The following is a 25,792-nucleotide window of genomic DNA, read 5'->3' as shown; positions in this document are numbered from 1 at the left end:
GAGAGGGAGGGAGGGAGGGAGAGAGAGGGGCGGGGACGGGATTGTACACTTGGTTAAATAACTACATATTTAACCTGTTGGGTTTTTTTTTTTACTTTAAAGGATCCAGTGCTAAAACCCCTCCATATATATAGATACACAAGCCAGGGAAATAGGTATGTGCTTGTGTTTCCCTGGCTTAGCTGATAAAAGGAGGAGAGCCTGTGGCTTAGTGGCTAACAAATCTGCCTAATATGTAACACAGCCCAGGTCCAAATCCCAGTAAGGGTATGGCTAGCTGATGAGAGCTAAATAGCTTGAAATGGATCCATACTAGTCTCCCTTTATTTATTTATCAGCACAAATACAACACAAATATAAAAAGGCAACATTAAAAATAAAAATATGGGTTTCTGCCTGGATGGTTTTCTGTGATGAGCCAAAGGACAGAAAGAGGGAGGAGTGAGCTCCCTGCCATATTTGGGCATACCAGGGGTTGTAACACACACACACACACACACACACACACACACATATATATATATATATATATATATATATATATATATATATATATATATATATGTGTGTGTGTGTGTGTGTGTGTGTGTGTGTGTGTGTGTGTGTTTGTGTGTTTGTGTTGCGAGCTCCCTCCCATATTTGGGCATACCAGGGGTTGTAACACACATACATACATACATACATACATACATAGACACACACACACACAAACAAACATACATACATACTCAGTCCACATTAATGCACAGCTTCAGTGCAATTAATTTTGGTGATGAGATTATTTTGGTTTGCTTCACGGTTGAGAAGAAGATGAGCAAAAAAATCCACTTGATTTTCTAGGTTCTGGCTATTGAAAGAACATAGTCTAAAAGTCTGCGGAGGATTGTCCCCAACTTTTATCCAAAGTATAAAAACTGGAGGGAACTCAAAGTTTCAGAGAGGCTAGTAATACATTTTCAAAAGATTCTACCCTATCACATTTTAAAATTCAGCTGTGAAAGAGAACAAATCCTTGTGTTTCTCAGCAAGACTACAGTAATTGAAGTAAAAGCAAGGTTAATTTTATGGCACAAATGTCTCTCAATTCCTCTGGGGAGCCTTCTCCAACTTTCTGCCCTTTAGATGCAGGGGGCTGATCTGATTGAGAATTTCAGGTGTTTTATTATCAACCTGAGACTATTGGGTGGAAAAGAGAGCAGAAGTCCTGGGGTTAAAAATCTATATTTCTAAATCTGAAACTGTTTGCCTCAATGGTGAAATCTCATGACAAGTGCCAAAATATCACCCATTCTTGCCGAGTAAGACGGGGGTGTCCAAACTTGGGAATTTTAAGACTTGTGGACTTCAACTCCCAGAATTCCCCAGCCAGCATGGCTGGCTCGGGAATTCTGGAAGTTGAAGTCCACAAGTCTTAAAGTTCCCAAGTTTGGACACCCCTGGAGTAAGAGAACTGCAGCCTCATGAGATTTGATGATCTTAAAAGCTTCTAGTCTTTGGGATGGAAAAACCCAATCAATCTTGACAACACCCTTGATTTAGGCCAGTGCCACCTACCTATGTTGTGAGTGTTATATTACTGGTGGATACTGAATTTCCAGTCCCTCTTAATATGTTTGCACGCACAAGGTGCGAGAAAGCAGGAGGCCTTCTGAGTCATAGATACCCTTGAGAGAGAGCAAATGAGGAAATCTTCGTCATGGCCTCATCGGACGAATGTGATTGGCATCCATCTGGGGACAGATGCAAATTACATAACATTGTTATAGGATGGTGTCATGATGCACTTCACAATGTTGTTCTGACTTCTGCCTATGGCTCCAGTATAAACACCAGGAGTATTTCCTTGGACTAAAAGGGAAACAATATGAAATAAAAATGCAATAGTCGCCTTCCCCTGCATAGAGTTGCTTCTCACCTGGGAATAATAGTGCTGAGCCATTTAGGTTGACTCACCCTGGTCACAATGTGAACGATGGACTTACACAACTGCACATCTAAGCCTGTAGCACCAAAACCCACTTTGGTGTCAATCATTCCGACGCTGCCTCTGTACATCCTCCGCCTGTTCATAACTCTTCCTTGGAACTTGTGAAAGACTCTGCAGAGAGCGTCCCGGTGTTGCTCTGTTTTTGTCTGCTGTAAATTTTGATTTGTATTCCATACGCACAATTTGTATATTATATAGGCTTTAAAAGTTATGTTTATCGGTTACTATCACTTAAGACACTAAAATAGTGTATATTGATGTTAAAAACATTTTGTTCTTCTTGGGTTATTTTTTTTTTTTAAATGGGCTTTTGTTTTGTTCTTGTTTGCTACAATAAAAACGCCATCTCTTCCGTGGGCTAAAACAGGCACGCAATCAGAATGATCACCATGGTATAATATAAATAGATGACGCAAATGAAACGGACTTCCAGGTAAAGGAGAAGTTTTGGCCATCATTCAGCTTCTCCCTTTTAGAAAACAACAACCCTCAATAACAGCAGCTCATAAAAGAAAAGGAAGTTGCTAATTGCCAAAGGCAAGGAAAGCAAATATGTGTTTCCTTCATTGTGGCCCTATCCCCACAAAGTACATGTCATTTTCAGAAAAATGGAATTTTCCTCCTGAGCACAATAGAAAGGAGTTAAACACCCTCTTCCTTCTAATCTTAGTTATCCTATCCTAGATATCCATTCCTTCAGCTGACATTGCTGGTGTTTTTTGTTTAATTATAACAGTAAACACAAGGACATACAGATCATCTCCTTTGGCACTTATAAATCTAGAAATAAAGGGAATCTCAATCAGGAAATCCATAAATTTAATATATATAGATATATATATGCTAGCCATACCCTTACTGGGAATTGAACCTGGGCTTATTTATTTATCAGCACAAAGGCAACACAAATGTAACAAAGGCAACATAAAAAAATGGCTTTCTGCCTGGATGGCTCCTAGGGTGATCCGAAAGACAGAAAAAGGGAAGCAGTATGCTCCCTCCCATATTTGGGGATACCAGGGGTTGTTACACACACACACACACAGTATATTAAAAGGAGATGTGTATAGGTCACTATTTGTATAGCATAAATCTGACATTGGTTAGGAAAAAAATTGTAAAACTTTCAAAGAAATTACTTTAGATGGTGATTGAAAGCATCAAGGCACTAAACTAATTGTATCCTTTTTAGCTACAAGAAATCTGGGTTTGGAACACGCAGTTGTTTGCTTCCTGTTGTAGATTGCAAAAGAGGTTTATCAAACATCTGCGTTACAGGAATAGTTGCCCCCATCCAGCTTAGAATATTATGAGGTTGAAGACGTTTATTATCCCGCATCCCTTAGTGAACTGGTGATTGTTCACTAGACATGGAATTGAACTCCGTTGCCATTTCCTTTGTAACCAGGAGAAATTGGAGGGTGGTATAGATAGAACTACCAATTGTTTGGCTGGTTAACCTGCGTGGCTGCTTTACCTGTGTAGTCCGTGTGCTACCAACGGTTCATTCAAGATGTGTTTGGTATCAGATGGCCAAATGAAAGTCACCCTACGTTTATATTCTTCGGTTCCAGCATATTTAAGCTGCATAAGCATGCCTTTGGGAAAGGGAATAGGCAAACAAGCTGGGATTTGGGGAAGGAAGTTTAGATGTTTTTTGATCCCAAACAATAGATAATTTTCTCACCACATTGAATGTACTGTAGGGAAAATTTCCCAAGGTGATTAAGCTTTTAGTGCCTCCTTCACAGAAGGAAAGAAATAAAGGTTAGGAAAGGATTACTGTTCCTGAATACCTAGAAAGGTTTAGCAACTTGGCACATCAAAATTACTTAAAAAAAAAACCATCTAAAGTGCGCTTCTATAAAATCACTGTGCATTTCTGTTTTAGGAAGCCTGTGAAAATGTACACTTGGCAATCCAGATTTCCTGGAAGAGGTGTTGAAATTTATGGAGTTAAGATATGTGTTGGCCTTAGCTGCTGTATTTCTGTAGGATGTAAGATGGGAAAGGATGACTGTGGTGAAAGTCGCACAAATGCTTATGAGGATATACTTACGTATTTCTTAGGCTTATTTATTCTTTTGTTGGTACGATGTGCTTCCTTTTGGCTTTATTTCCAATGAAGCAAAGTTGCAGTGCATGTCCTTGTATGCGTCACCCCCTGGAACTGATTTCCAAAGGAGCTGCAACAAAAGCCTTGCAAAAGATACAACTGCTTTAATGATGCAAAGCAAAGAATTTTTTTCATGCCCTCTTGCACGGCACCATATCGCTCGGTTGCTTTTCATCACCATTTATTGTTTGGATTGAAGGCAAGACCGTCCAAAATATCAGGTATTGTGATTAAAATATGTACATATGTTGAACAAGTGTAAAGATGACTGGCTTGTTATTTCATTTTCACTGGTTTATTTTACAACTGTATATTTGTCATGGAGCAAATGGAAGACTGAAAACATTTGAAATAAAGAGCTTGCTCCCTAGTGCTTTCTGACTTCTTTTTCTTTCCTCTTCAGCTGCATAGATTTTCATAAAATTTATTTATCAAATGTAGACCCTGTCCCTGTCCATCTTCCTAGCCAAGAACTTAATGCAATGCAACGTTTCCCAAATCTAGCATTCCCCCAGATATTCCCAACCAGTATTGGGGGTGGGGGGAGTAGAAGCAGTATAACACAAGAGGGTTGTAATGAATGACTTCGAACTCCCACTTGCTTGTAAATTTGAATATGTGAGACAGAATAATGGTGCAATAGAAACCTTGCCTGGAAATAGTCAATCACTAGTAGTCACATCTATGCCATAGTATTTAGCAATATCACTTAGACTTATATACCGCTTCACAGTGTTTTACAGCCCTCTCTAAGCAGTTTACAGAGTCAGCACATTGCCCCCGACAATTTGGGCCCTTGTTTTATCGACCTCGGAAGGATGGAAGGCTGAGTCAACCTTGAGCCGGTGAGAATCAAACAGTGGGATGAGTTAGTCTGCAATAGCAATAGCACTTAGACTTATAAACTGCTTTACATCCCTCTCTAAGCAGTTTACAGAGTCCTTATATTTCCCCCAACAATTTGGGTCCTCATTTTACCCACCTTGGAAGGACGGAAGTCAACCTTGAGCCTGGTGAGTTTTGAATTGCCAAATTGCAGGCAGTCAGCAGAAGTAGCCTGCAGTACTGCATTCTAACCACTGCGCCACTCAGCACATCTGAGATTTATTGCCCTGCTGGGTGGGAATTTAAAGGCAGGAATTCCACGTTGCTTTGTCAAGGGGGAAGGATGTAATTTGATGGAATGTGTGCCTCCTATACAGAGGTTAATTGGATTTCCAGTTAAAAAGATCTCAGTGGTTTGTTATTCCCAGTCTGAATAAAGAGTGCTGGGTTTGGTAGCCAAATAATATGACTTATTATAGTGGGTCTGCCTTTGGAATGCTCACATGCTACTTTATTACCCTAATTGACATACCACAATAGTTAAGTTTACACAACACACCAAACCCAAGCAAAACAAATTACATTATGGTGCAGAACTAAGTTCTTGTATTCCATTCATAAAATCAAAGATTTGGAAGGAGGAATCCAAATGAAACCATCCACAAATGAGACACTGTTCATCTTCCTTGGACTAGAGCAGGGGTCTCCAACCTTGGCATATGTGCATACTGCTTCCCTTTTGCCTTTAGGGGGACTAATATAGATGTATTTCAAGCTATTTAGCTCTTATCACTTAACCATACCCTGGTTCGAATCCCAGTAAGGGTATGGCGGGTGTGTGAGAGCTAAATAGCTTGAAATAGATCTATACTAGTCCCTTTTAATTCATTTATCAGGAAAAATGAAAACACGCACAAAACACACACACACAATTATAATTATTTAGCTTTTAGAATCTGTTAAGAGTTGGAAGGTATCTTATAGGTCATCTAATCCAACCCCCCGTCTCAGCTCAAGCAGAAGATCCTACACCATTTCTGACAAATGGCAGTCCAATCTCTTCTTGAAAGTCTCAAGTGATGAAGCTCCCACAACTTCTGAAAACAACTTCTGTTCCATTGGTTGATTGTTCTCACTGTCAGAAAGTTTCCCCTTGTTTCTAGGTTGAATCTCTCCTTGGTCAGTTTCCATCCATTATTCCTTGTCTGGCCTTCAGGTGCTTTGGAAAGTAGCTTGACCCCCTCCTCTGTGGCAGCCCCTCAAATATTGGAAGATTGCTAAAATGTCTCCCCTGGTCCTTCTCTTCACTAGACTAGCCATGCCCAGTTCTTGCAACCGTTCTTCATATGTTTTAGGCTTCAGTCCCCTATTCATCCTGGTTTTAATGTGTACACTGGTCAGAGCCCCTCTGAGGGAGATAGACATTTAAGAAGTTTGATAAACAAACAAACAAATTCTTCCCATTGTTAAAAAGTTAAGATGTTTAATAACGTGGTTTGTTTCTCTCAGGACCTTCTAGACAGAATGTTCTCGCTACAATAACATTTCTGATTTGGCTGCTAAACATGCATCAGAAACGGTCATGCGCCAATTTCAGCCAATGCTTCCTGATAAGCAGGCTCCAGCAATTCAAAGGCAGGATGAGATTAATTACCAACTACTTGGATTCTCTGTAAAATTCGATAAGAGAGCTGGGTGATTGAAGAATAGAAAATTCCTTCTTCAATAGCCCTCTGCTTAAGTTACTGGGTGCTACTGGATTCATTCCTCGAGGACACCTTTGTAATGCCTTCTTCCAATTTTCTAAGCTTAAATTGTGTGACTTGGTAATGCAAGTCTGGTTAAAAAAATCACAATCACTTCATTTATTAAGAAGTTGAAACAGACGCGATGGTTCCCTCTTTCTGAGGAGTGGCCAATATTTTTCAATCTTTTCCAAATATTTTTTTTTCTAGGTTGGTCGTACAACAACCCAACGGGAAAAGAGCCAGAATAGACTCACCCAAGCCAGTTACAAAACTGGCAAGGGAAGAGATTGCCTTACTGTCATCAGCATTCAGTTATCCCGAGGAGGTGTGTGTCTCTTTTCCAATCAGAGCTTTTCCTGCTGATCCTACCCCCCTTTCAAACTTCATGCCAAACATAAGAGTGTTGCCTGGGGCCAAAATATTCTGTTGAGGCAGCTGGCATTTTGCTTATAGGATTACTGAACTGCAAAAGTTAAAAAACCCCTCCAAAAGTTAAAAACAAAAAACAAAACAATAACAGCAGGATACGTTTCCATCTTAGAATCAAAACAAGCAACCCACATTCACTTAGAGCAGGGGTGCCCAAACTTGGCAACTTTAAGACTTGTGGACTTCAACTCCTAGAATTCCCCAGCCAGCTCTGCTGGCTAGGGAATTCTGGGAGTTGAAGTCCACAAGTCTTAAAGTTGCCAAGTTTGGACACCCCTGACTTAGAGTTAAACAACCAAGGTCACTGACGGAGATGAGTCAAGTGTCCACACAGCCTGAGGTGTGAAAACAGGGGAAAAATATCTCTGGCTGGCATCTTATTGGCACCTTCTACACGGAGTGCCTGCGTTTCTCCTGGATGGCTTCCTTACCCTTTCAGTCCTGTGCTGTCAATCTAGACCACGGTGTCAAACTGGTGGTGTCACATTGCCATCATGTGATGCATAGCAACGTTTTTTCCCTTCGCGGATCTGGGGTGGCCATAGCCTGCACATGACGCATCCAGCCTGCGGGCCGCCACTTTTACGCTCTGATTTCTAGACAAGTGTTTCTCCACAACATCCATCTTCACATAGATGGACTTCAACTCCCAGAATTCCCCCAGGCAGTGATATGTTCAGCCTTTAAACAGAAACATGTTTTTTTTTAAGGCTATTCTGATAAACTGTAGTTAAAGGAAGATCTGGGCCTGAATAACCAATCTCACCCAAGACCTCTTGGTAATACTGTTCTTACACTTTGAGGGGCACTTCGAAACGTTACTGAATTGCCTCTCTTGAGTTGGTTGTTCAAAGTGTCATATTTGAATGACACTTGCATGCAGCTGCCTCGAGGCCTTTCCTTGATGTTTTGACCTACGCTGACCACCAGGGGGCAAGCATTATATAATCAGTTTCATCATAATTGGGGCTGTTGAGCTGAAATTAGCCAGATGAGGTTTAAATCTTCTACCAGAAATCTTCTACTAGCAATTGCAGGAAGGGATGCATGGAATCTACCCAAATAACATATATATGTTATTGGCAATGTGTCAATAGCTGGCATTATAGAGAATGCCTAGGAAATCCATAGAATGTGTGATATTTTTAGGCAAACCATGAAATGCATTGGTAATTTCAATATGCTATATACTTTCCTTAGGCATTTTATATAATACCTAGGCATTAGGCAGAATAACAATAACTGTAAAGTATGAAAATATAGCCATGAAAAAATAAACTATCCCCATCCCCAACCCCATCTCTATTCCTATTGAAAAGCATGTTTGGAAATGAAAGAAGACGTGTGAAATAATGCATACGATTTCTCTCTCTGAAAAAAACAAGATGAAAATACCAGCGTTGACCTGTTGGCTGCAACAAAGAATGGCATTTTAGTGGGAGTATTTTATACTTTGCTGGTTTGCCTTTTGGCATTGCATAGAAAGAGACTGGATAGTCACTTGTCTGAAATGATATCAAGTCTCCTACTTGAGCGGGGGATTGGATTAGAACCGTGATTGGACTAGAACCGCATGACACAGGTGGCACACGGAGCCCTCTCTGGGGGCACGCAAGCCCACCTCAGCTCCACTCAGTGGTGGGTTTCAATTGTTTTTAGAACCTCTTCTGTAGGTGTGGCCTGCTTTGTGGGAGTGGCTTGCCAGCCATGTGACTGGGTGGGAGTGGCTTGCCAGCCATGTGACTGTGCGGCCGTGGCCAACTTGTAAAATGTGGTGAAACTTAACAACGCTTTTGCTTAGCAATCAAAATGTTGGCTCAGAAACTCTGGCATTTGAAGCACGCAAGTTTTAAAGCGGTCAAGTTACAAGACCCTTGCACCCCTAACCGTTTAGAAAGAAAACCCCAGAGGTGTTCAAACTTGACAGCTTTAAGACTTGTGGACTTCAACTCCCAGAATTCCTCCTCTCGTTCTTCATCTTGATGATGTGCAGACGGGCGGGGGGAGGGAGCTGGAACCGGTTCTAAACGGCATTGTAGATTTGTGGAACCTCTTCTATAGAAGAGGTTAGAACTGGCAGGAACCCACCCCTGGCTCCACTGCACCTCCCGTGCGCCTCCTGCCGGCCAGCTGATTTTTGGGTCTCTGCCATGCATGCATGAGACTAGACTAGAACTAGACTAGACTAAACACTGGACGAGAAGATCTCGAAGGTCCCTCCCAGCGATATTCTGACTGATTGAATGCCTAGGAAACAGTGGTGGGTTCCGGATCCCGTTGCAACTGTATCGGTTGCAACAAGGCCCGGCATGCACCACATGAAGGCGCGCAGCGCGCACATGCTTACTTACCTATTGTGACGCCTCTGCGAACCTCTGTGACGCTCCAGCTGCTCGGCGGAGCATTGCTCAGGCCCTGTGCGCTCCGTGAGCGTTTGCATAAGCGCCAAAGAGTTCAAATACAGGTAAGGAGCTTGGGTGGGCGGGGGGGGGGCACCGGAGCACTGTACTGGAATGGTACCCTGTGCTCTGGGCAGGCACCGGTACGCCCATACCCAGGTATACCGCCTGCAACCCACCACTGCTAGGAAACCCGTGAAATATTAAGTGTTTCATACTCTGATGTCCCATTTTTGGCATTCTATAGATTTCCTAGGCATTCTATAAAATGCTCAATTTCACACATTGATGATAACATATACAGTCTTTCATCTTGCATATATGGTGGTGCAGTAGGTGGAATGCAGCATTGTAGGCTAACTCATTGCCCACTTCCAGGAGTTCAATCCTGATCGGCTGAAGGTTGACTCAGCCTTCCATCCTTCCAAGGTTGGTAAAATGAGGAATAAGATTATTGGGGGGTAATATGCTGACTCTGTAAACCGCTTGGAGAGGGCTGTAAAAGCACCATGAAGCAGTATATAAGTCAAAGGGCTATTGCTATTGTTTTCCTTTAAGCTCTCAGAGCCAAATGTATTTTGATTAGAGGTAGGAATGCACAGAAGCATAGAGAGTTCTTCTGAACTATGATGGTGCCAAAATGGTATTTGTCACGAGGTCATTTGAATGGTCTGCCCTTTCGGACATGTGTCACCACAAACATGTGAGACCCCTAAATTTGCATCATATTGTTGTGATGCAGGTTTTGTCACTTCATCTCCTTGGCCTCTTCCTTGGGATATCTACATGCAGGTGACATGCTGGCCAGATTTTGCACTCAAGCTAAGTTAAACTTTCAGATGATCTGGGGGAACTTTTCCCAGCAACATGCTTTTCCAATTGTGAACTTTTTCACTCCTCCCAACCTCTGCAATATTTTTATTCCATGCTAGCTTCCCAGGGAGAGTCACAATAAAATAAGCATTGTTGTACAGATAGAAAACACAAGAAGCTCAGTTCTCCAACACAAATCGAAGAGGAAAGATGCAATCATCATTCACCATATTTGGAAAGCACCAAGCTACAGAAAGCAAGTCTATGAGTACAGGTAGTTATTGATAGGTAGTAAATTACGGCCACAATTAAGCCCAAAATCTCTGTTGCTAAGCAACACAGTGACGTGAGTTTTGCCCCTCTGTATGACGTGTCGTGCCACACTTTTCACACGAATCCCTGCAGTGGTTAAGTTAGTAATGTTGGAAGAAATGTCCTTCTGGGTTCAGCTCCAAGTGGGGAAAAAGACACTGGAGACATGGAGGCTGCTTGGAAAGATGGTTTAATGGTGGACAGGACCAAATGGCTTGAACTCCTGAACAGAAAAAGTGACCACATGCTTCAAGATGTTGGGTGAAGAAGAAAAGAGAGAGAAAAAAGGGACACTGTTTTTTTAATACTCTGTTCGCCCCCACCTCTCTGTTTCCTGCTCCTGTGTAAGAAATGTATTCTGATTGGTTGTCAGACTCCTATGGGGCCATGCAGGAGCAACTCTCTAGGCTGTGTTTTGAGTCCAGTGTTTGGTTGAGCGTTGCTTCTTCCCAGGTGCACTGTGGCGAGATGGGAAAAAGGGCTAATACTATCATGCCTTAATCCTATCAGCCTAGAGCTGAAGGGGGGAGATCTTTGTTGTGTAGAATAGACTGGCTCAGGCTTTTTTAATGGCCCATTGACAAAGGTGGGGGCTATGAAGTGTGAGTCTGCTTCCTGCCTAAAAACACGCTTCTCCATTTCTGATCCAGGGAAATATAATATTCTGCCTTTTCAATATTTCCTAGGATATTTCATTTTTCTACGAGAGGGCTGGGTGCTAACTTCCTACAGTAACGAGGTTGTTAAGTGAAACTGGCTTCCCCATGGACTCTCTTTATCAGACGGTCACAAAGGGAAATCACGTCACCCGGGGACACTGCAGCTGTCATAAATATGAACCAGTTGCCAAATGGCAGAATTTCGATCCCATGACCATGAGGATACTGCAATGGCTGTGTGTGTGAAAAAAACGGTCATAAATCCCTTGTTCCAGGGCCATTATAATGTCAAATGGTCACTAAAGAAAAGCTTGTAAGTCGTGGGCTACCTATAGTAATTTCAAGGTAGAGCAAAGCTCTTATATTTCCTCTTTGTTCCCTGCAGATTGTGTTCTCGATTTATATCTGGATTCTAGGAAAAGATTCCTTAGGGGATGGGTGACAAACTTGATTTCATTGAGGGATGCATCAGGATTGTGTTTGACCTTGGCAGGCAAGAGTGGGCGTGGCCAGGGTAGGAATGGTCAGCTCAACATCACTCATGTTGGGAGCGCCTCTGGGGCCCAAGCGCTCTGCCCAAGAAAATGTGCTCCCGAGCTCCGTTTTCAGCTGTGATGGCTCCTGCAGCCATCCGCCAGCAAAAATGGAGCTCGCGACCCTCCTGAGCTTCGTTTTTGCTGGCAGAGGCACCGCAGGCCAATCTTTCGCTATTTCCCGCCCGGCCCCATGGACCAGATCTAAGTTCTTCATGGGCCAGATCTGGCCTCCGGGCCTTGAGTTTGACACCCCTGCCTTAGGGATTTGATTTGTTGCAGTTGTGGCTATCTGAGAATTCTGGAATTTGAAGTCCCCACATTTTGAATTTGCTAAGGCTGATAAACGCTGTGCTAATAGCTCTCAGTATGTCACCTACGTACAGAATACAAATGTTAAAAATTGCATACTTAGAGAAATAAAAACAACGTCCATCCATTAAAAGCAACAAGGTCTAAAACCAGTACCATATGAATATTTAAAAATATTTCACAGATGCCTATTTCTCTTGCAAATATGGATCTATATAAGAATCCTGCCCAAATCCGTCATACCAGTAGCTAGGCCAGGATTACCTGCAGTACTACTGTCGGCCACCAGGGGCTACTACTGACCTTTGCAAAGAAATGCTTCTCTAATGGAGAATTTGCCCTATTCTTTTGTGTGAAGAGAGGTGTGTGTTGTTGTTGTTGTTGCGAGATGTGACAAAAAATGACAACTATTTTTTTCCTTTTAATAACATTTGCTACTTAGAAAAGGTGCTATTTGTATTCCTTCTGGTTCTTTGCCGCTGTAGACTGCTTTTTCCTCCAACAAAATGTGAGAGATGGTATTTTGCCTAGCACAAGAGCCCTTGGATAGCAAGGTGGGATTAGAACTCCACTGATTGATTGTTTATAGACATAATCAGCAACTCAACCAATCAGCCAGTTTGGTGTAGTGGTTAAGGTGCTGGCCTAACAACCAGGATATTGTGAGTTCTAATCTCAGCCATGAAAACCAGCTGGGAGACTTTGGGCCACTGGCTCAACCCACCTTCACAGGGCTGTTGTTGTGGAGTGAATAAGAGGAGGACGGAGTATTAAGCATATCTGCTGCCTTGAGTTATTTATGAAATAATAAAGGCAGGAGAAAAAATCAAATAAATGAATGCTAGTCTGGGAAAAAAGACAGCATCTTGCAGTGGTGGGTTGCTAACCGGTTTACTACTTGTTTGCTGGTGCTTGCCAGTGGTGGGTTCCGGATCCCTTGTACAGTGCAATGGGGCCAGGCGTCCACCACATGAATGCACGCAGCACGCACATCCGTAGTTACTGCCTGCAACGCTCCGCGATGCCTCCATGACGCTCCAGCTGCTCGGCGGAGCATTGCGCAGGCACCGTACACTCCGTGTACATGCACGGAAGCCGTGAAAACCTCAAATACTGGTAAGGAGCATGGGCAGGTGGGCCCTCCGGAGCATCATACCGGAACGGTACCTGGTGCTCCTGGAAGGCACCAGTACGCTCGTACCGGGGCGTACCGTTTGCAACCCACCACTGGTGTGTGCGCAACTCTCTGTGCACATGCACAGAGCCAAAAATCAAGATGGCGCCGCCGATGATAGAATGGGTTCAGGGGCGTGGCAGGCCAAGTTACTACCGACTTGGCCGAACTGGTCCGAACCGGTAGGAACCCACCTCTGACAAGAAGCAAAGGATGGCAAGTGATCAAAGAGAGATCCAACCTAGAAATAAGGAGAAATTGCCTGCCAGTGAGAACAGTTCACCAGTGGAACGGTTTGCCTCCAGAAGGTGTGGATGCTTCGTCGCTGGAGGTTTTCTAGAAGAGATTGGATAGCCATATGTTTGAAATAGTATAGGGTGTCCTGCTTGAGCAGCGGGTTGGGCTAGAAGACCTCTAAGGTCCCTTCCAACTCTGTTATTCTGTTTTTCCCTGGGCTAAGTTGTTGTTTATCAATAAGCTGCCAACTGACTATCCTCTCAGCTCTTGGTTGTTGACATTGATCCTCCCGTCTGTTTTTTTTAAAGCCTCCCCAGAGTTTTTCACAGATCTTACGGCAGGCAACACCCAGGGATCATCTCCACAGTGAGATCGGAATAGTAGCTGAGGATTATAGTAAGGGTTGCAGTTATCTATCTGTTATTGCCACTCATCTCAAAGCTTTGAAGGGCCCTTGCAAAGAAAATCAGGGGACAGTCTTGGTAGAAAGCTGTGCTAGACAAGGTAACGTTGAATGTACATTCGATTCATATCCTGCCTTTCCTTGAGGAGGGAATAGCAGAGAATAGCAGAGTTGCCATGGGTGGGGTGTTTATGGTTGTTTTACATTGTGAAATGTTAAAGTTGTGTTGGAAGAAATGTCCTCCTGGGTTCAGCTCCAAGTGGGGAAAAAGACACTGGAGACATGGAGGCTGCTTGGAAAGGCGGTTTAATGGTGGACAGGATCACATGGCTTGAGTTCCTGAACAGAAAAGGGGGATCACAGGCTTCCAGATGTTGGATGAAGAAGAAAAAGAGAGAGAAGGGCCAAATGTTCCTGGCTTTATACTCTCTGTTCGGCCCTACCTCTCTGTTTCCTGTTCCTGTGTTAAGAAATGTTTTCTCATTGGTTGTCAGACTCCCATGGGGCCATGCAGGGGCAACTCTCTAGGCTGTGTTTTGAGTCCAAGTTTGAGTTTTCAGATGCCATGTGGTGAGTTTCTGTGGAAGGCTGATCCTACCTTTATTATGTAAAGTAGACTATATCGAGCTTTAATGTTTCATTGACAAAGGGGGATGGGCAGGAAGCTGCAGGTAGCTACTCTGTCTTTTAAAACATGTTTCTCCCTTTTCACATCCAGGAAAATATAATATTCCGCCTTCTTAGTATTTCCCAAAATATTTCAGTTTTCTAGCAGAGGTGTGGGTTTTAACTTCCTACAGTTGTAAGACTCCTGGAGTCATCTTGTGTGAGTTGTGCAGCCATATAAATTTATTTAGTAAATAGATAATGCTCCTTCCTCTCTTTTTGTAAAAAAAAAATCCCTGTGTGAGGTCAGTTGCAGTGAGAATGAATAACTGGCACAAAGTTACTCCATGAGCTACCATGGCTGTGGGTGACTTCGAATTAACCCTTGTCTGGCATCTCAGCCACCTGACCACACTTGGATCTGAAGGGTCCTGGGTGCTTTTTTGAGCTTGGTTGTTTTCATGCAGACATTTCATCACCAAACTAGGTAACATCATCAGTGCTAGTAAGGAATGGGGTTTGCTTCCTCAATAGTAAGGAGCAAACCCATTCCTTACTAGCACTGATGATGTTACCTAGTTTGGGTAATGAAGCACCTGCAAGAAAACTCAGAAAGCACTAAAGACTCCTCATTTCAACCCTGAGCTACAAATAAACTCCTGGATTAGTAACACTTGGATCTCTTATACCTATAGTAAGTGGGTATGCTAACACTAATTTAGAATCTTTTGCATCTCCTGATGTCCTTCCACAGTTGCCTAAGACCGGCAGCACCCTCTGAAGTGCCATTTTGAAGTGAGAAACCCAAGAAAAATGCTGCCCTGAGATGAGGATCGGACTAGCTAGCCTTTCAACTGTATGGTTTTATCATTTTTGAGAAGCTCCAGGATGAATACAAAAAAGATGTGGAGACTCTAGAAAGAGTGCAGAGAAGAGCAACAAAGAGGATTCGGGAACTGGAGGTGAAAACATACAAAGAACGGTTGCAGGAACTGGGTATGTCTAGTTTAATGGAAAGAAGGACTAGGGGAGACATGATAGCAGTGTTCCAATATCTCAGGGGTTGCCACAAAGAAGAGGGAGTCACGCTATTCTCCAAGGCACCTGAGGGCAGGACAAGAAGCAATGGATGGAGACTAATCAAGGAGAGAAGCAACTTAGAACTGAGGAGAAATTTCCTGATAGTTAGAACAATCAATCAGTGGAACAGCTTGCCTCCAGAAGTTGTGAAAGCCCCAACATTGGAAGTCTTTAAGAAGATGTTGGATAGCCATCTGTCTGAAATAGTATAAGGTTTCCTGCCTAGACAGGGGGTTGGACTAGAAGACCTCCAAGGTCCCTTCCAACTCTGCTATTGTATTGTATTGACTGGTAATTAATCCCTCTTCCTCTCTCCGGGTGAATCAGGAAGCTTCCTTTGTTTTATATCTTTGCCCAGCCTATTGTGGCACCTGTGTCCAAGATGGCCTATGACTAAGGATAAGTTGCTGATTTCTGCAATTAGCAATAGCACTTGGACTTATAGACCGCTTCCCAATGCTTTACAGCCCTCTCTAAGCGGTTTACAGAGTCAGCATCCCGCCTCCAACAGTCTGGCTCCTTCTTTTACCAATGTCAGAAGGATGGAAGACTGAGTCAACTTTGAACTGATGAGAATTGATAGCCAAATCTGGCCCTAGGCTCTGCCTCAGTTTTGACCTTCCCAGTAAGCAACAGAATTGGAAAATAATTTAAAAGCCATTTATTAGGGTACCCTGATAAAGTGGGATCTGTCTATGAAAAACGAGAGAGAGAGAGAACCTTGAGCCCCATGTTACATTCCTTTTTATAGTTACTACAACCAAGAAAATGCAAGAGGAAAGTTGATTGGACAGGATAAAAATAACCTCCCCTTTGCATAGGAAATCCGTTGCATGTAGTCAAACATGTTGCATATTTGCATCCCATAATATCACACGTTTGTTAAAATGAGGTCTGACATCAGAAGGGATGTACGTTGTAAGGAAAAAGGTTGTTTGGAGTTCACAAAAGAGAGAAACCAGACCTCAATTTGTACTAACAAACTTTTTCTTATCTGGAGCCAGTCTCCATCCTGTTTATCAGTTTAGGCATGTTAAAAGCTAATAAACCTGAACATCATTTTAAAAGAGAGAAAGTAAATCAATTTAAAATGCAAAGTAACTAAGTTAGTTAGCAAGTTACAAAATCCATGTCATGTGCCCCTCAGAATCGAACTGCTGGCAGCCGGCAGAATCAGCCTGCAATACTGCATTCTAACCACTGCGCCACCACAGCTCTTATTCGTTGAACTCTGGCTTTCTAGGCAGTGTCTAGTTACACAGCAAATACTATTGGCCTCCCTCTGACCACTTCTCAAGCCCGGTGAAAATGTTTGGGAGTCAACGGTATCCTTCCCCATCTTCTCATCCCCCTTGCACCCGGGGGCCCTGGATCATTAGGGGGAAAGCCACAATTATAAGCCCGAGAGACATACTTTTCCTTGCATGTGGAAGGAGCACTAGTGTGAATGAGTTATAGTGGATTCTGACCTGGGTTCATTTGATCTGAGAATCTGGCATTAACGAATGTCAAGTGATCCAGTGTCAAGTGACACAAATTGGCAAAACTTGGACCCAGCATTGCATGTGATCAAAGTAGAAAAGAAAGCAATTCAAGGCATGGGAAGGGAGCTGCAATGTTGGAATAAAAGGAGAACTAGAGACATTGCCCTATAAAAGCATTTCTGCTTTCTACTCAAATGCTGACTAAGACCGTCTCAAGATTTGGAAGAACCAAGAGAAAAAGTTAAATGAGAGCACTGCAACTGTGGAGACCTTTCAAGAAGCCTTCCTCCAAGGATACATTGCTTTTTCTTTCATCAGAGCACCACCTTGAACTAACTTCCTGGACTAAGCTTCTCCTACCTGGAGATACAACACTGACCTTCAGACCATAGGGAGCCATCCTTTTTGGTAATTATATCTTCTGCTATGATGGTGATCTTTTGCGTAATGATAGCCTTGGGAAATTCATTACGATATTTTAACATCTTAATATGTGAAATGTGTAATTAATAAATCATCTTAAATGTGTAATTAATAATCATCTTAAATGTGCAATCAATAATCACCTTAAATGTGTAATTAATAATCAGTATCTTAAACGTGTAATTAATAAAATGGATTTACTTGCCTAAGTAGGTTTAGTAAATATGGCATCTATTCCATGTTGTTAAACTGTCGCAATAGCAGTACTTGTCAACCGTGCCTACTTCAGTAACCAAGAAAGAAAACTCCCAACTCCATTGTTTGTGGAATTAAAAAGTACTTTTACTGGTTATGAAAAGATAGCTGCGAAGTAAAGCAAGATCTGAGCCAGAAAGGCGCGAACACATACATATCAAACGATTACCCAATCCCCTCCCTCTAATGACCCACACCCCAGTGTCCAATCTGCAACTCCCTAAGGTGTCGTGTGGGTTGCATCTCCAGACAGCATCATTACGTTGGTATGCAGGACGGTTGGCCTTGACATCGGTCCAAACACCAGCCACCAGCATGCGCAGAAGATGGTGAGAAGAAAACTCCCTTTACCATATCACCTCCAGTACCATTTATTCCCATCCCAAATATTATGCCCCCACCCTCCCCGTTTCTATGGCAGCCGACAGCAAGTAAGCAAAGCAGAGGCTGACAGTACTGTTAGCATAGTCCCAACTTGGATTAGGATTAACAAGTAATTCCAAGTAGCCATTTTTTTTAAAGACAGCAAATGGCTACTGAACTACCAGAGGGGGATTCAGTGAGATGTAACGAGAACTATAAACTGATCCCCACATCTAGCTGTGGTCCTGACATTTGGAGAAAGTTAAGAAATATATTGAGAAGACGAAAAGAGAGGACTTCTAGAATATAAATGCTTCCAGTGGAGTCCCAGGATGCCTTTAGTTTAACGGTTTGTAATATTCAGTGCAGGCAGCAAAGTTGTTAGCAGAAGGGGGGGGGGTCAAAAAAGTCAAGATGGCGGCCTTTACCTTGTGACACAAATTTAAAAAGTGGAGTTTCAGTCACGTAATGGGCAGCTCCTTAAGTTTTTTTTAAGTCCTGTGGATATTTCAGGCAACCAGAATGCAATCAAATATGAGCCATAGGTAAGCAAGGCCTCCATGAATTTTTGAGCTTTTGTAAAAAAATTAGCATGGAAAAAATCAGATTGAGTTGAGCAAGCTATACAAATAGAAGCCATGAAAAAATAAGCGAATACATGCAGGATTAAGAATGCTCGGAAATGAATACCGGTAGGTTGTGTATTACTAAAAATGTCAAATAGTGTTCTCTTTTTCTTAAGCCCACGAATCACTGAAACCATGCAATGCTTTCAGAAATTTAGGGTAGCCATGATACAAAAAAGACATTGAGATTTTGGAAAAAAAGTACAGAGAAGAACAACAAAGATGATTAAGGGATTGAAGGCTAAAACATGTGAAGAATGGTTGCAGGAATTAAGTATGTCTAGTCTAATGAAAAGAAGGACTAGGGGTGATATGTTAGTGGTGTTCCAATATCTCAGGGGTTGCCACAAAGAAAAGAGGGGTCAACCTATTTTCCAAAGCACCTGAAGGTAGGACAAGAAACAATGGATGGAAATTAATCAAGAACAAGCAACCTAGAAGTAAGGAGAAATTTCCTGAAAGTTAGAACAATTAATCAGTGCAACGACTTGCTTCCAGAAGTTGTGGGTGCTTCAGCAATGGAGGTTTTAAAGAAAAGATTGGATAACCATTGTCTGAAACGGTACAGGGTTTCCTGCTTGGTCAGAGGGGTTAGACTAGAAGACCACCAAGGTCCCTCCCAATTCTGTTATTCTGAATTGCTGAAACTCTGTGTTTTTAATATCTATCCAGTTCTGAAAGCACTACATGGCTTCAGCAGTTTGTTCGATTGAGAAAGAACAAAGATGTCACCCATTTTTAGTAATAGGCAGTCTGTTTGTACATACAAGTCCTGACTTACATATAAATTCAAGTTAAAGACAGATTTAGAAATGGGACTTGTTTTTAATCTGGGCTGTTAGATCTGCGAGAAGCAGCAGGCGAGAGGCGCTAGTGAGTTTCAGCACTTTTTATTGCAAGAGTAAGTGACTGCCCTCTGCTGGCTGGGCTGCTGGAGTTTGCCTTTTAAGGAGCTCCCGCAGACCAGCCGGCCAGTGACAGTAGTTTAAACTTCCTGGGGTTTGGCCAACCAATCCCCGGTGAGCATGTGAAAACATGTAAATTTAAGAACGTCCATCCGTCCGTAACATGGGGACTGTCTATATCACTATGTTTGGTTCAGTTAAAACTGAGACACACACATGGTAAGTACCCTATGGATCAGTTTAACAGTCATACAAGGAAACTTAAAAAGAGCTTGTTGTTGTTAGTTGTTAAGTCATGTCCAACCTATCGCGACCCCATGGACAACGTTCCTCCAGGCCTTTCTGTCCTCTACCATTCTCTGGAGTCCATTTAAGCTCACACCAACTGCTTCGGTGACTCCATCCAGCTACCTCATTCTCTGTCGTCCCCTTCTTTTGCCCTCCGTCATTCCCAGCATGAGGCTCTTCTCCAGCGAGTCCTTCCTTCTCATTAGGTGGCCCAAGTATTTGAGTTTCCTCTTCAGGATCTGGCCTTCTAAAGAGCAGTCATGGTTGATCTCCTCTAGGACTGACCGGTTGAATCGCCTTGCAGTCCAAGGGACTCGCAGGAGTCTTCTCCAGCACCAGAGTTCAAAGGCCTCAATTCTTTGGCGCTCAGCCTTTCTTATGGTCCAACCTTCACAGCCATATATTGCAACTGGAAAATCACAGCTTTAAAAAGAGCTTAAGGTTTGTTAAATACAACTTAATCCATATTCGCAACAAACTTCTGAATTGACTTGCATAAAGTTTAAATAAAGCAGAATTGCTCCTGATACCAAGTACAAAAGGAAGAGCAGAAGATCAAGAGATGTAAAAGAAAAAAAACAAAGACATCCTGAATGAACTCTGATGGGATTGAAAATATTTTCAGAATAGTTGTGGGTGTACAGAAATGTGCCTCTGAGGAAAATGAACTCTGTCCCTGTTATTGATGTAACAGTCATCCAAAGCATGTAAACACAACTGAAAATTGCTGATTCATTTCCATTGTGCTTGCTCATGCTTTTGTAATACTTTTTAGTCATGCACAGAAGTTCTCTAAAAAGAAACTTGCAGGATAATTTAATATTGAAGCATGTTTGGGAATGTGAGTTTTTGATTCTCTGAGAGTGCTTTTGATTCTCTCTGAGAGCTGACCGATGGACACCGGGACTTTGAAAATGCTAGAGATAGCATAGGTGACAAATGGTAATTTTGTCTGGTTCCTCCTAAAGTAATAGAATATTTTTTAAAAAATTCAACTAAATAATATAACCTGAGATTTGATTACTATGTATGATATGTGGATTTGGTGCCTTTCGTAGGATATGTTTTTTTCCAGAAAGTATTTTATGAAGGAAAAGTCATGAATGTTCTGGAGAAAAACTAAAAGCAAGAGATTATATCTGTTGAGGGATGAACCATTTTAACAACTGTAATAATAATAATAATAATAATAATAATAATAATAATAATAATAATAATAATAATAATAATAATAATAATAATAATAATAATAATAATAATAATAATAATAATAATAATATTTTATTATTATTATTATTATTATTATTATTATTATTATTATTATTATTATTATTATTATTATTATTATACGATTGTATCACAGCGGCCAGTTGTTTCGCCGGATTTGGCATTGATTACTAGTCAGGCACCACCCAGGGCCCTAGGACGTCATAATATACATAATATACGTGCAGATCCAAACAGTGCAGCTTTTTGCATTTGACTGATGGTGATTTTGTCAAGTTTTTAAAATGTAATTCCAGTGCTTTTGGAATAGCACCCAGTGTGCCGATTACCACTGGAATTACCACTGCTGGTTTGTACCATAATCGTTGAATTTCAATTTTTAAGTAATAACAGGCCATTATGGCACAATTTTCATGTGCAGTATATTTTTGTCGTTTTGTTGGCTGGTCCACTTGTAGCCCACTTGTCGACGGATGCCCAGGGACCTCAACATCCGCCGCGGCCCTTGTTAACCCGTGCGACGACCGATGCGGCATAGAACTTTTATTCGTTTCTTTCACCATGTTGTATGGGTTAGCGAGTTTTTATGGGGGCAGGTTGCCAGCCTGACCCCAACCCTCCTCCTTTCTCATCTGGGCTTGTTGTTGTTGTTGTTGTTGTTGTTATTATTATTATTATTATTATTATTATTATTATTATTATTACATGTGATTTTAAGTTAGGTTTGCAGACTGGGAAATCCTGAAATTGACTCTGAAGTAATAGGGTTTGAAGCAGAAAATTATATCTAGGTAGCTGTGGCTCAGTGGCTAAGATACTGAGCTTGTCGATCAGAAGGTCAGCAGTTCAGCGGTTTGAATCCCTAGCGCCGGGTAACGGGGTGAGCTCCTGTTACTTGTCCCAGCTTCTGCCAACCTAGCAGCTCAAAATCACGTAAAAAATGCAAGTAGAAAAATAGGGGCCACTTTGGTGGGAAGGTAACAGCATTCTGTTTGCCTTCAAAGTTGAGGGATGTCGGCCACATGACCACAGAGATGTCTTCAGATAGCGCTGGCTCTTTGGCTTAGAAACGGACATGAGCACCACCCCCTAGAGTTGGGAACAACTGGCACGCATGTGCCGGGGAACCTTTATCTTTTTAGATGTATTCTCTGTGGCATGAATATTCTTGAGCAGAGACAAAAAGCAACAATGTGTGAAAGAAAGGGAGAAAACAGGCCATTTGCTTTATATTGAATGAAAAAGGGAAGAATGTAGGATTTAAGAAATTAATTTACATGTAAACATGTGCCTATACACAAGGTAAAATAATTGTGGTCAATGTGATGGTATCATTTAATATGTTTGATGTGTGGAGAAGGGCAATGCAATTGTAACCAGCAAAGTACCAAGAATAAGCATAATTTCACAGATTGGCATAAAGCAGTATGATGTTTTTGGAAGATATATTAATTAATACCTAAGCCACTACTGTGTTTCCCCAAAATTACGACATGTCCTGATAATAAGGTCATGCCACATTTTTCTGGTGGGCAACTGTGACAGCGCAGCCCAGCCATTCGCCCATGAGGCTGTGCCTGGCTCTTTGGGAGCCCGCTTGGAAGAGAGCAGCCGCCTGGCAACCCCAAAACAATAAACCCTTCCCTCATAATAAGGCCCAAGCCATATTTTGTGGGTAAAAAGAAAATAAGACCCTGTCTTATTTTCGGGGAAACACGGTAGGTTTTTATTTTTATTTGATGGCTTACAAATTTGTAGTTATTGAACATGAACTTTTAATAGTTATTTTTTAGGGATTTTTAAAATAATTATGGAACCGTGAACTGCCCTGAATTGTGTTTAAGATGGGTGGCCGTAAAATTTTACGAAATAAATGAAAACACAGGGAGCCAAAATAAATTAAGATGGTGCTGTCAGAAAGCAGTAGAATGAAGTCATAACATGAGAACGTGTGTGAATGTATTTGAGTGATTGGGAAGAAGGATGTGGATATCAGATGCATGGTTTCAAATAAAATGATGAGAATCAGGTCTGGAAATAGGATTTGGCTTTGAGCGTTTCTTCTCCTACTACTCTTGTTAGTGTCTGAAAAGTGCAATGGGGCAACTCTCTAGAGAAGACTATACTACAGTATAATGGTGAAAAGAGTAAGGTTCTACATTTAGGCAACAAAAACGGAATGCACAGGTACAGTATAGATGATACGTTGCTCAGTAGTAGTAACTGTGAAAGGGATCTTGGAGTCCTAGTGGACAACCATTTAAATATGAGCCAGCAGTGTGCAGCAGCTGCAAAAAAAGCCAACACAGTTCTAGGCTACATAAACAGAGGGATAGAATCAAGATCACCTGAAGTGTTAATACCACTTTATAATGCCTTGGTAAGGCCACACTTGGAATACTGCATTCAGTTCTGGTCGCCATGATGTAAAAAAGATGTGGAGACTCTAGAAAGAGTGCAGAGAAGAGCAACAAAGATGATTAGGGGACTGGAGACTAAAACATATGAAGAACGGTTGCAGGAACTGGGTATGTTTAGCTTAACAGAAAGAAGGACTAGGGGAGACATGATAGTATTGTTCCAATATCTCAGGGGTTGCCACAAAGAAGAGGGAGTCAAACTATTCTCCAAGGCACCTGAGGGTAGGACAAGAAGCAATGGGTGGAAACTAATCAAGGAGAGAAGCAACTTAGAACTGAGGAGAAATTTCCTGACAGTTAGAACAATTAATCAATGGAACAGCTTGCCTCCAGAAGTTGTAAATGCCCCAACACTGGAAGTCTTTAAGAAGATGTTGGATAGCCATCAGTCTGAAACTGTATAGGGTTTCCTGCCTAGGCAGGGGGTTGGACTAGAAGACCTCCAAGGTCCCTTCCAACTCTACTATTGTATTGTATTGTATTGTATTGTATTGTATTGTATTGTATTGTATTGTACTATAAAATCTGGGGAAAGTGGAAAGAAAGAGAAGAAAAGGATAACCAAAAGCAAGGGCAATGGATATGACTCCAGCAGTGATGGGTGCACTGTTGAAGACCTGAAGAGTTAGGTTGGGAATAGATCATTAAGTCTCAGTGTGATGCTAAGAGTTGAACATAAATTGATGGCACACAATCTATTGGTCAATGGGTCCTCCTTGCAACCATTCTCTGTCTTTGACTTTGTACCTCATTAGAATAGAATAGAATAGAATAGAATAGAATAGAATAACAGTGTTGGAAGGGCTCTTGGAGGTCTTCTAGTCCAAACCCCTGCTCAGGCAAGAAACCCTATGCCATTTCAGACAAACGGTCGTCCAATCTCTTCTTTAAATCTTCCATGTTCACAATTTCTGGAGGCAAGTTGTTCCACTGATTAATTGTTCTGTCGGTCAGGAAATTTCTCCTTAGTTCTAGATTGCTTCACTCATTGATTAGTTTCCTTCCGTTGCTTCTTGTCTTGTCTTATTCTACTTGATACTGATGGTTAAATAAAGAGTTGGAAATGGGGAAATGAAGAAAGTCAAGTCAATAATCTTACAGCCTTTCCTTATTACTGGGTTAAAGTACTACCCATTCATGCCTGAGTTGGCAGAAAACTACCCTGGCCTGACACATGACATCCCATCCTTCCTTTATTACTCATATTTTTCAACACTGCAATTCTCCGTGTCTTTCCAGGTCAATGATGACAAAGTCCAACAGGTTTTATATGCTTAGAGGCTGCCCTATCAGAAGAAGAGAGAAAATGTTACTTAACAGTGATATAATTAAAGAAAATCTAAGTCCATCTTGCTCAGATCTTGACTAGAGATGAGATTAAGGCAACACCCTGGCTTTTAAAAACGATGCTAACACTTAGTGACTGTTTGAAGTTACAACCAACCCCCCAAAAGAGGAGTTACAATCTGGAACTGAAATTCCGATGGTTCTCTCGTCCCCACGGTCATGTGGCCACCCTTTGGACACTGGCAGATGTTTGCAAGGTCCTTGTGCTGTATTGTGAGTGGTGAGAAGGCCTCTATTCTTCGGTTTAGATGGGATTACAGAGGACTATGTCTAGGGCAACCAGAGTCATTTTTGGATCAGATAATCTGATGGGATTAGGCAAGGAGATGAATTGGGTTTTGAGTCTGCTCATGTCCAAAAGATGAGATGCAGTCTTCATTGTGTTTGTTAGATTTATTTTCTCCACCACACAGGAATGGGTGTCTTGTCTTGTCTGAAAGTCTACCGTGCTCATATGAAGCTAACGGCCCTTAACCCTTTTAGAGAAGATTGAAGAATGTCATAGAATCATGATGGTGAACCGATGGCACTCGCGCCACAGGTGGCACACGGAGCCATATTTGCTGTCACACCAGCCATCAGCTTCAGCGCGCAGGTGCTCACCCCCCAGCTGATTTTCAGCCTTCTGGAGGGCTGGGGGAGGCCGTTTTCTCTTTCCGTAGGCTTCAGGAAAGCCTCCTGATACTGGGGAGGGGTCATGCACCCACATGTATGTGTGTGTGTGTGTCATGCACACATGCGCAGGTGAGCAAGGAGAATTAAATTGGTGTGATATCGCACAATTGTGGCACGCCACAAGAAAAAGCTTCGCCATCACTGTC

The 25,792-nt window shown here is 42.0% G+C and overlaps 1 protein-coding gene across 2 annotated transcripts in view; it reads left to right on the top strand.

Moving 5' to 3' along the window:
- The first annotated feature begins 17,402 nt into the window (after positions 1-17,402).
- The window catches only part of LOC309395276 (broad substrate specificity ATP-binding cassette transporter ABCG2-like), a 55,389-nt gene continuing 46,999 nt past the window's right edge, over positions 17,403-25,792 (top strand). The window contains exon 1 of one of the 2 annotated variants that reach the window (XM_081959322.1): positions 17,403-17,525. The gene's annotated coding sequence lies outside the window, so the exon portion shown is untranslated. Of the gene's footprint in view, positions 17,526-20,818; positions 20,920-25,792 lie in introns of those variants that run through there. The other variant, XM_081959323.1, reaches the window with a different exon arrangement.

Source organism: Natrix helvetica (assembly GCF_964273705.1).
Source record: "Natrix helvetica genome assembly, chromosome: 7".
NCBI lineage: Eukaryota > Metazoa > Chordata > Lepidosauria > Squamata > Natricidae > Natrix > Natrix helvetica.
This window is presented reverse-complemented; position numbering and strand designations above follow the sequence as displayed.